Here is a 12,688-nt window from a genome sequence, read left to right as displayed (position 1 = left end):
GGATTTTCGTCGTTTGGTTAGGACCCAAATGGTTTAAGGCCCAAATTAAATATATTAGTCGTTAATGAGTAGCTGCTTAGTCGTAATGTTTGGCGACTGTCAAATTGGTTTCAAAATTAGTCATAAATTAGTGACTAAACTGCAACATTATGCATCAATCTCGAATTAACGTCTACTAGGCGACTGTTTTATTTTAGTAACCATTCAATAGCAAAACAATCGCAATGCAGTCGCTAAATTTAGTGACTGCTTTTTAAGTCGCAACTTGCAGTCGGCAATTCCATGTTTTCTTGTAGTGTATGGTCAAACTAGGTTTTCTAGTTATATAGAAAAACACAGCGTCGCAAATCTCTCGCAAACATTGCTAGGGATTAGCTACGGTCCCTCGCAAATCCCTAGCAACCATATTAACATATGTAATTAATATTTCCAGACCTTGCGAGAGAATTGCGAGAGACCGTAGCAAATCTCTCGCAAAGTCTTTTGGGTTTAGGTTTTGAAATTGACATTTGTACCCTATCTTTGATTATAAACATTGGATTCATCTTTTTAATCATCTATAATAATGTAATTAGTCTTTAGGGTTAAGGTTCAAGGGTTTAAAGTGTCATTTGCGAAGGAATTGCTATGATTTGAGACATTTGCGATGGATTTGCGACTAATTTAGGGTTTAGGTTTTGAAATTGGCATTTGTCCCCTATCTTTGATTATAAATCTTGGATTCACCTTTTTAATCATTAAAAGTATTGTAATTAGTCATAAGGGTTTAGGATCAAGGGTTTAAAGTTGTCATTTGCGACTATGGTCTGAGTGATTTGCAATGGATGTGTGACGAATTTGCTATGCATCTAGCGAATTACTCGCAAATATGTCGCAAACCTTGAATATCTAATTTACAAAAACCATCAAAATAATTAAAAAAAAATTAGTCAAATGAACTTGCGAGTATATTATAAGGTCCAATAAGCTCATCATACTCTTCTCTATCATCAAACTTTCCAAAATTGTCCAATTTTGCATCTTCCTCCAATCATTAACTATCTTCTACACTATATCATATACATGTTCATTACATTGAGACAAATATTCCAAAAATTTTCCAATTCTCCAACAATTTTGTGTTGCACTGTCCTATCTATGATTATAAGTCTTGGATTCATCTTTTTAATCATTAATAGTAATGTTATTAGTCTTTAGGGTTTAGGGTTTAGGGGTTAGGGTTTAGGGGTTAGGGTTTGAAGTTGTCATTTGCGATTGATTAGCTACGATTAGTGTATTGCGATGGATTTGCGTCGCATTTGCTATATATCTAGCAAATCTGTCATAAACTTTGAATATCTTATTTATAAAAACCATCAAAATAATTTTAAAAGTTAGTAAAATTAAATTTCAAGTATCATAAGGTCCAATGTCTCATAATACTGTTTTCTATCATCTTTTTAATTATTAATAATAATGTATTAGTAATGTAGTTCAGAATAATTCACCTTATGAACACAGTGAAATGTATTTAAGAATATTAAGTTTTGTAATATTTATAAAAAAAAAAAAATTCCTAATTTAGCAATGGATTTGCTATGGCTTTCGCAATTCACTCGCATGTCCATAGATATTTTGCTATGGATTATGTTTTCGCAAAATCGTTGCAATATTGCGATTTATTTGCGAGGGAGGTGACCTTCTTTGCGAATTTGTTGTAAATGCCTCCCGATTGCGCTGTAGATTTGCAACGACTGTCTTCCTCGCGGATTTGCAACGACTGTCTTCCTCAGCAACCCTAATCACATCGACCTCGTACTAGCATCGACCGACGCACATAGTGCATCGACCGATGCACATGCCGAGCATCGTTTTTCCCTGAAGCTACTCGCCGGGTCTTCGTTCCCAAGCCACAAGAAAGCTTCCTAACGCCTCAAATAACATTCTAACAAGCCAAACAACACAGAAGTAAACAGATCAGAGTAATCTCCAGCTTAGATAAGCCATGGTCATGCACTTACCTTTGCCACAGAAGAAATCCGACCCAAACACAGGAAGAGAACGTTCCAAGGAAACTCCTACAACGATCCCAGCTACTGATCTCTACAGGAACAACCTCAAATCTCCCAAAAACCTCAAGAACACTTAGGAACACTTTTTCTCCTTTTCCTTTCTCTTAAAAACGGCCAAACTCGTCTAATGAGACAAAACACGACGTAAGCGTTTTCCTAACCCAAAACGCAGTGTTTAAGTTAAGTCAATCCGCAGAACACTGAACCTGCGACTGATGCATTATATGCATCAACCGATGCAATCCTCTAAACTGGGATTTTGGTTCGCGGATGTTACAATTCTCCCCCACCAATATAGATTCGTCCTCGAATCTCGAACAACCATCAGCCAAGGACTCCCGTGCAACCGTCTCCATGGCCCGCACTCCTCCTACCGATCTACGAAAGGTCACCTCTAGGCGATAGACTCACGCTTCAGGCATTATTTGCTCTCGACTTTTGGATTCTCCTTTTTACTCACATGCCTAAACCTTGAGTTTTTATTGGCTCCTCATCAGACCGAAGTCAGCATGCCATAATATTGGCTACTCATCGAGCCTAAGCCTGCATGCCATATATATAAAGGAGTCCAATACTCGTCTCTCGGGTTGCCACCCTACAGCGCGCCCCCGGATCGTCATCCGAAGTCGATATACCAACCACACTCCCAAGCCACAAAGTCTTAGAATATGGCGGTACTAGGAGAACCTAAGTTCCTCAGGAGTCGCGAGCAAACAATTCTGAACTCGTTTGAGTCCTATCCCTATCCAGGTTCCCTTTCCGTGGCTCGCGTAAGACAACACGATGTCCTACCAACCACATATCCCCTTACTGGAATACCTCCTGACCACACAAGGATCATCTCACTGCCCCACGGGCCACCACAAATGCCAAACAAATGTCCTACACAGGACCGCCACAAAGGCCAAACAAATGTCCTACACAGGACCACCACAAAGGCCAAACAAATGTCCTAAACAGGACCGCTACAAAGGCCAAATAAATGTCCTAAACAGTACCGCCACCAAGGCCACTCGTCCCGAAGGACCGTCACAAAGACCATCTGTCCCGAAGGACCGCCTAAACAGGCATTCTGGCTAAACAGCCCGCCACAAAAGCCACACTCTGGCTAAACAGTCCGCCACAAAGGCCACACTCTGGCTAAGCAGCCCGCCACAAAGGCCAAAAAATGGCTAAACAACCCGCCACAAAGTCCACAAAATGGCTAAACAGCCCGCCACAAAGGCCACACAATGGCTAAGCAGCCCGTCACAAAGGGCACACACGGCTAAACAGCCCACCACAAAGGCCACACAATTCCTAAACAGCCCGCCACAAAGGCCACACATGGCTAAACAGCCCACCACAAAGGCCACACACGTCTCGCGAGACCGCTGCACAGACACAAAATGACCCCATGGTCCGCCACTAAGGCCACACTAGCCTCTCCAAGGCTCACAACCACAAAAAATGGACAAATTCTAATTCACATAAAACTTTCCATTTTTAGAACTTTCCACTTCTGGAAACTGTCCTCTTTTAGCAACTACTAATGAGGAACCTTTCCCTTTTAACACCATCACAGTCCCAAAGGACTCCCATCAAAGGAATCTTCTTCATCCGAATTTCCTTCATCCTCCTCTCGAGAACCCTCATTGGCCTCGCTTCCAAAGTCATGTTAGGCTGAAGATCCTCAGGAATCTTAGCCAACAACTGATCATCCTCACGGAGACACTTCCGCAACATAGGCACATGGAAAACCTTATAAAATGCTCGCATAACCTTAGGTAACTCCAGTCTATATGCCACTGGTCCAACTCGCTCAATTACTCTGAACGGACCCATATACCTCAGACTCAACTTAGTCTCAGTCAATGACCTTTTCGGACCCTGCAACATGGCCATCTTGAGGTACATTCTATCTTCAACCTGAAACTCAAGATCTCTCCTACTCCTATCGGCATAACTCATCTGCCTATCCTGAGCTTCTTTCATGTTCAGCTTGAGAACCCGAATCTTCTCCGAGGTCTCCTGAACAAAACCTGCCCCGTACATGCTCCTCTCCCCCACCTGAGTCCAACATAATGGTGTACGACACGGCCTACCATACAAAGCCTCATAGGTGCCATCCCGATACTCGCCTGGTAACTGTTGTTGTAAGAAAACTCTACCAAGCTCAAATGATCTGCCCAATGCCCACCCCAATCCAGCACACACATCCTCAGCAAATCCTCCAACGTTTGGATCATCCTTTATGACTGTCCATCTGTCTGGGGACGATAAACTGTATTCATATGCACCTTAGTGCCCATCTTTGCCTGAAATGCCCTCCAGAACACCTTAGTGAACTTGGAATCCCTATTAGGCAAAATGCTCGCTGGCACCCCATGCAACCTGACTATCTCCTACACATATTTCTTAGCCAAGACCGCTGCTCCATCAGTCTTCTTAATGGCCAGAAAATGTGCCGACTTAGTCAACTGGTCCACAATGACCCAAATAGCATCAAACGTCCTGGATAGTGGCAACCTACCACGAAGTCCATTGTAATCATATCCCACTTCCTCTCTGGAATGGGAAGACTCTTCAGCAAACCACCTGGTACGTGATGCTCAGCCTTCACTAGCTGACACACATCGCACCTCGCAACCCAACTAGCCACGTCCTTCTTCATCTCGACCCAGTGTTGGTACCTCTTGAGATCACGGTACATTTTAGTCGCTCCTGGATGAATAGAGAACATACTAGCATGAGCCTTTCTCAGAATCTCCTGCATCAACTCCTCATCCTTGGGCACAAAGATCCGCCCATGCACCAGAATAGTACCAATAACCGAAACCTGATACTCTGAATAAACATCCTTTGAGGCATTCACCAGTCCCAAATCCTTCTCCTCAGCCAACCGCACTCTGCTCAACATATCTGCTCTATCAGCGGCAACCAAATCCAACGAATCCTGAGAAACCGCACACAAGCTCAATGCACTGATCTCCCCTACCAGAGACTCCAAATCTTGCTCCTGAGTCGAAGCCGCTTGCTTCCGACTGAAAGCATCAGCAACCAAGTTAGCCTTACCATGATGATAGCCTATCTCCAGATCATAATCCGCCACCAGCTCCATCCACCGCCTCTGCCTCAAGTTCAGCTCGGGTTGAGTGAATATATACTTCAGGCTCTTATGATCTGTAAACACATGTACCTTTGCACCATAAAGATAAGATCTCCAAATCTTCAGGGCAAAAAATACAGCACCAATCTCCAAGTCATGAGTAGGATAGTTGTCCTCATGCTTCCGCAACTACCACGAAGCATAGGCAATCACCTTCCCATGCTACATCAACACACACCCCAAACACACTCTAGATGCATTTGTATAAACCACATAGGGTTCTCCCTGCTGAGGCAAAACCAACACTGGAGCAGTAGTCAACATCTCCTTCAGGCCTGCAAAGCCTTCCTCACACTCCTGTGAGCAGACAAAAGGAACATCCTTCCCCGTCAATTTAGTCATAGGACGTGCTATGCTCGCAAACCCCTGCACAAACCTCCTGTAGTAACCTGCCAACCCAAGAAAAATCCTGATCTCCGTAGCATTCTGCGGTCTAGGCCAATCCCTGATAGCCTGAATCTTCTCCGAATTTACAGAAACCCCATCTGCAAACACAATATGACCCAGAAAACCCATCTCCCGCTGCCAGAAACTACACTTGCTCAGCTTAGCAAACAACTTCTGCTCCCGCAGCTTCTCCAGAACTGCCCTCAAATGTACTGCATGCTCTTCAGGACTCTTAGAATAAACCAGGATGTCGTCGATGAAAATGATGACAGACACGTCCAGAAACTCCTGAAACACGCTGTTCATCAATCTCATACACGCAGCTGGTGCGTTAATCAACCCAAACGGCATCGCCACAAACTCTTAAACCCATACCTCGTCCTTTCTACTTGACGCACCACACCAACGCTCCCCACGGTGAAGTGATAAGACGTAAGAATCCCCTTTTTCCTTCCTCAGCTCTTCTAGACTAATAATCAAATATGCTGACATCAATTCACCACCACCCGGATATCAACACCTCTTGTCCATCCAAGAAGCTCTAGTAACTTTTCTCTAAAGGAAACTTCCACAAGAAAGCTTATTACAAAATTAGCTTCCCGCTTAGCAATTCTCCACAGCAAATCATCAATATGAGCGTAATAAAACAAACAAGTACCATACAATCACATATTCTGATTCAGCGCATCGAATGCTTTGTAAGCCGCCAACTCAAACCACTTGCCTTGTTTTCTCGCAACAAGCTTACCAAAACCTTGAATCTAGCAACCCTGTCCATCTCCAATGAACGTAAACCAAAATCGTCGCAACGATTAGATTATCCTGCCATAAAGGCTTCTCGTGAACTTATGTATCTGGCAAACATGCCTTTCCCGGCTCAAATCTGCTGCAACTCCCCTTCTCAGGACTCCAGCACCACCGGCCTCCCAATCCTGGCGCAACAGCCACACATTCATAGTCGCTATGGTCGAAAAACCCTGACCCATAGGTCAACAAATCAAAAACCCGAGATTAAACCAACCTCAATCTCTCGAGGTCTACATTCAATCGGTTCGTTTATACTCATGTCCTAGGCATTGCTTGCTCCCAACTCCTCCACCCTTAGGTTGCAACCTTCGAGCCATACCGATCTCACTCTCAGACCAGCGTCTTCGAGTTATACCGTCTCACTCTTGGACCACAATCCTCAAGATCTCGGTATCAGGGGAACTACTCATCCTCTCTGCCACTCTCGGAGCCCCCAACCCCTCGAGCTATCGGTATTCAGGAGAATCACCATCCCCTCAGGAGTAACAATCCTTAACGACTATAAACATCCCCGACCAAAGGTAACTCATGTAGTCCGAGTATAACATCGAAATGTTACACCTTCCCACTCAACTTCTCATATCAACTTGCATATGAACACCTATCTGCCCCTCTAGGCTCGATACCTCTCGAGAAGAATCTCGTACCGGTCATCTACAACTGCTCCATCGTCCTAACAAAAGACGGATAGTCCTCAACATCCGCAGCCCTCGGCTGCACCCTGCCACATGCGGTACAACTAGAGCCTGCACTGGTACCCCTCTCGGTAACCGCTCCCACAGCACACCAACAGATCCGCCAATTGATCATCTCGACCCTGGGCTCCACCTGATGCAACCCCACACTTGGGTTCCCAGCACCCCCGGCACGCTCACTGGCTAACCCCCTCTGGTCACTCCTGATACGCTTGCGATCCTACGACGTACTTCCTCGTGGAACTCTGGACCACACACTCGCTGGCCTCGAAAACCTGTCCGACCACGACCACGACAATGCCCACGTCCATGACCAACAACTCAAACACCTTTAACCACTGCACTTCCAAGAACAGAGGCTAACAAACAATCTTAACATAACACAAAACCACAAAAACATAAATTCACCGTGGAATCACACTATAGGCTCGAAGAGGATGTTCTAGGACTCCATGCCACACACAATTGACTAACTCACATAATCAATCAAGACATGCAATCCCAAGCATCACAACAGAAATCAAGTGAACCCAAACCTAGAACCGTAAGGGCTCTGATACCAAACTGAACCGTTTTTTTCAAAATAATATATAATAAATAATAAATAATAGTAATAATAATAATACACTACAACTAGTGATCCCATACCCATTAGCCATCTAACCACAACCACGATCAAACAACGGAAATAACAAATACCAATAACCAATAATAATCCAATAATAAGATATCCAATAATCAAATATAACCATAAACCAATATCCAAATCATCAGAAAACATGGAACCAGCAACCTAACAATGTTTTTTATGACCCAACTCTAGCAACCTAGCAACGCCAGACAACATCCAATCGAGTCCCTATAACATCCTCCTCTTCATTGCCTTGATTCCACGATCACACTTTGCCTTTACCTGCCTCACAAACACAAATTGCAATGCATGAGTATTTTATAAACACTCAGTAAGGCAATCCTCCCATCTACTGGGCTATACACACAAGCAATAGAGATACTCTAACCAACAAACAACAAACAACGAACAAACCAGACTCTGCATCAACCGACACAAGGCTTGCATCGACCGACACCACCTCGGGACTGCATCGACCGACGCATGATATGCATCGACCGATGCACATGAAACTTGCATCGACCGATGCTTCCATTGCATCGACCGACGCATGCTCGACATTACGCGAAAACCCTAATCGCATCGACCGACGCCTCCACATGGCATCGACCGATGCTCTTAGGTCAATCTGCGTCGTCCTCGCACTAGCATCGACCGACGCATATAGTGCATCGACCGGTGCACATGCCGAGCATCATTTTTCCGCGAAGCTTCTCGCCGGATATTTGTTCCTGCAACCACAAGAATCGATCCCAAGCCATAAGAAAGCTTCCTAACACCTCAAATAACATTCTAACAAGCCTAACAACACAGAAGCAAACAAATCAGAGTAATCTTCACCTTAGATAAGCCATGGTCATGCACTTACATTTGCCACAAAAGAAATCCGACCCAAACACAGGAAGAGAACGTTCCTAGAAAGCTCCAACAACGATCCCAGCTACAGATCTCTACATGAACAACCTCAAATCTCCCAAAAACCTCAAGATGACTTTTTCTCCTTTTCCTTTCTCTCAAAAGCGGCCAAACTCGCCTAATGAGACAAAACACGACTTAAGGGTTTTCCTAACCCAAAACGCAGTGTTTAACTTAAGTCAATCCGCAGAATACTGAACCTGCATCAACTGATGCATTATATGCATCGACCGATGCAATCCCCTAAACCGGGATTTCGGTTCGCGGATGTTACAATACTACTACAGTGATTAAAAACGAAAATACGGCTGCCAAATTCAGGCGTTTAATGTTGTAACTCAACTGAAAATCTATAACTCAGCCGTATTGTTTCATATGTCGGCCAATTGCATGTTATAATGGTTATTAATCTTTCGCTACTAACTCAGCGTAAAATCGGCCGAGTTTTTCGTTAATCCATCTCATTACGACTGATTTATGACACTTAAACGAAATCAGCCATAAGGACATCCAATAAGTAAGTCGTCGTTAATAACTCAGCCAGCCGGAGAAAGTTAATTCAGATGTGTCAAAGTATTAACCCAGCCAATTTTTTTTGACAAATTAACCATCGGGTAAAAAGTTAGCTGTAATCAAGATTTAGAGTTTATAATGGTTTGGGATTTAAGTTTTAGAAATATGGAACTATAAAATTTAGTTTTTAATATATATATATATATATATATATTGAATTGTTGTTTAAAGATTTAAATTTATAAGTTAGTAGGTTTTTTAAAAATTACTTTTCGTAAAAATTATGTAAATGGTTTTAAATATTGGTTTTATGGTTTATAAATTAATTTCTATGATCAAGAATTCAAAGTTCAAGATTTAGAGTTTATGATTTAGGTTTTGGAGTTTGGTTAATGGTTTGGGGTATAGGGTTTAGGGTTAAGATTTAAGATTTGGGATATATTTTCTTATAAGTTCTAAAGTTTGTTTTATGTATATATAATAATGTTTATGTTTTGGTTGTATGTTTTATGAATTAATTTCTAAGATTAAAAAGTCAAATTTTAAAATTTAGAGTTTATGATTTAAGTTTTGGAGTTTGGTTAAGGGTTTGAGGCTATACTTTAATTTTTTTTTTTAATTTTCCTAAATAGCGACTGAGATGTGAATTTTTAGCGATCTTAACCTTGAGTCGCATATTAGTCGCTAAATTGACGACTATTTAGAGACTACTTGTTCCGGTATGCGATATAGTCATAAAATAGTCGCTAAATTAGTGACTATTTGTTTTGATATGCAATATAGTCATAAAATAGTCGCTAAATTACGACTATTATACCGGCTACTATATGTAGTCATAAAAATGCGACTAATGTACGACCAAATATTGATAGTCGTAAAATAGTCACCCAATAGTCATTAGTTAGTCACCAAAAATAACGACTACATATGTAATCACCAACTGTAGTCGTAAAAACCATGTTTTCTTGTAGTGTGGGTTATACTTGTAACTCAACCATTTTCTCATGACTCAGATAGGTTTCATTAAGTCACATGTAATGCTAGGCTGGGTTATGCTTGTAAGTCAGTTGTTTACTCATAACTCAATGTCTCAATCATTTTCTTTAAATCAGCCGCAACATACCATAACTTAATCGTCATCACCATTGCATCGCTTTATAGCTAAGTTATTTAATACACGTTTGCTGACGTGACAATGCATTTTTTCTGATGTGGAATTAAAAAGCAATGGCATTATTTGTAATTTCCTTTTTTCCTAATAATAACATGCTGTGTATATAAAATATATTTGAAAATGGTAGTAGTAAAAAAAATGTATGCTTATGGTAATATCACCAAATTTGTATGATATTTGAGTAATATTATTTATTGTGATCTGGACTTAGAATATGTGAGCTATTTAATAATTTCGAGAAAATTATGATTTTAGGGACAAAAAGGAAGACACGCAGCGTCAGATTGGGTTAGGAATTACATCTAGGCTTCGAAAACTGGAAGATGAAGATGATATGTACGGTACATTAATAATAAGAGTATGGATTGGTAGATAAGGACTATACAATAAGAACAAATGGTTATCTTTTAGTTGCGACTATAATTTTGATATGTACTTTCAGTATTTGTCTAGCGTATCAAAGTTATCAAACATGGCTCGATTGCTCCACTTATTGCGTTCTTTGTCGTACCTCAAAAAACTTTAAAGTGATTATAAATTTAATATTTTTACATATACAAAATGGTATAAAAATCCTTTAAATTTTCTATTATATCTTAATTAACTAATATTTTTAGTGTTTTTCCTTGTCAATAATTTCTTTTAGAAAGTTTCGGTTAACCAAATCGGAAACATTGTTTAAGATGCGGTAAAACATGGACAGTTGTGCTAATTTATCCGTTATTAGAATGTCAATGTTAATTATAGCTAAAACATTGACATTCGAAAGCTAAAAATATTATATATATATATATATATTTCTTTTTAAAATTAAAAGAAAACCAGAAAAAGATTAAATTTCTGTATACTTTATAGCGACATAATTAATGAAAAAAAAATTAAAATCCTTCAAAAACTGTTTTTTTTAAAAGAGTTTTGATCAATTTTATAGCATGTCCCACGTATCTTACACGTTTCGAAGTCCTCAAACGTGGCTTGATTACTCCACTTATTGCGTAATCCATACAACCTTAAACATGCAAAAAATTATTTCAAGTTGGTGTTTCTTTCAATATTATATAATAAGTCTCTGATCATTTTGATATGCCCCTTACTTATCCCGCGCATCTTACGCGTTTTGAAGTCAATAAACGTACCTTGATTGCTCAACTTCTCGCGATGCCCGCACAACTACTTTTTTTCTCGAAGCCACGATGCCGCATAAACTCCGTGTGCTTAGTACTCAAGTCAAGACTAGTGTGACTGACAATAGAAAGGCCATGTCGTGAATTTAAAATTGAATAGTTTGCAAATCTTGATTTTGTTGTCATCCGTTTAGAAAAAGAATCTCCGGTTAAAATGTAGCTTCTTATATATTTAAGTTTTAACAATTAAAAAAAAAAAAGTTTTAACAATTTAACAAAATTGTCGGTTAAAAGTGGGTGGCTTCTGTGAAACATATACCCGACCCGACGGTTAAACTAACATGTACAAAAGGAATTGTGTGGCGAAAAACTTGTACAGTAAAATCTCTATAAATTAATAAACACTATAAATTAATAAATTTAGATAGTCCTAAGTCAGGACAGTGTAAAAAATAACGAAATTCGATAAGATAATAAGATAATAATTTTTTTAAAATTCTCATGTAAAATATGATCCCAATAATATCATAAATTAATAATCATGTAAATTTATATATACTTTTTTTTCTGCTGCGTAAATTTACATATGTTTATATAGGAAAGTATATCTTTCTTAAACCTCATATTATATAATAATTGTTATGTTGTATCTTCAAACTATAATGATATAAAATATTCTATAATATTTCATAAAACAGCTAAGACTTTTAAAAGTTTTCAATTTCTAAATATGCATCATTTGCATTTTGATAGTTTGATAAACTATTAAAATACGATAATTGATATATTCTTATTCATAAATTTGAATATTTACGTCATTTATATAAGTGAATTTGTCTATAATATTTGTAATTCATTGTCAATAATATTTTTTAGTTATTTCAAATTCAATTCCAATACTAGAAAATTTATAATATCCAAAATTCTAATCTTATTTTACAAAAATTGTAAGATATGAATTTAATGAGCTAATCAACCCCGTCAGAAAAATGCTACGATTTGTCTTTTACTTTATATCACTACAGCTTGCGAGTGGTCATTGTAACAAACTGATGTCACCGATACATTTAACTTTTGCTCACAGTCAAAACATTCACTCTGCTTGTTATCTCTTAAATTAGGGTTTATAACAAACTTCTAACTTAAAACTAATTGACAATGAATGAGTTGACTCTAACCTTTTATATACAACGAAATGTTATTCTCACATTTCCAATGTAGAATCTTTTTCTACAAGTCCTCT

This window comes from Camelina sativa, chromosome 6, assembly GCF_030686135.1.
Source record: "Camelina sativa cultivar CO46 ecotype springtype chromosome 6, ASM3068613v1".
In the NCBI taxonomy this organism is placed as follows: Eukaryota; Viridiplantae; Streptophyta; class Magnoliopsida; order Brassicales; family Brassicaceae; genus Camelina; species Camelina sativa.
Note: the sequence above shows the minus strand (reverse complement) of the source record.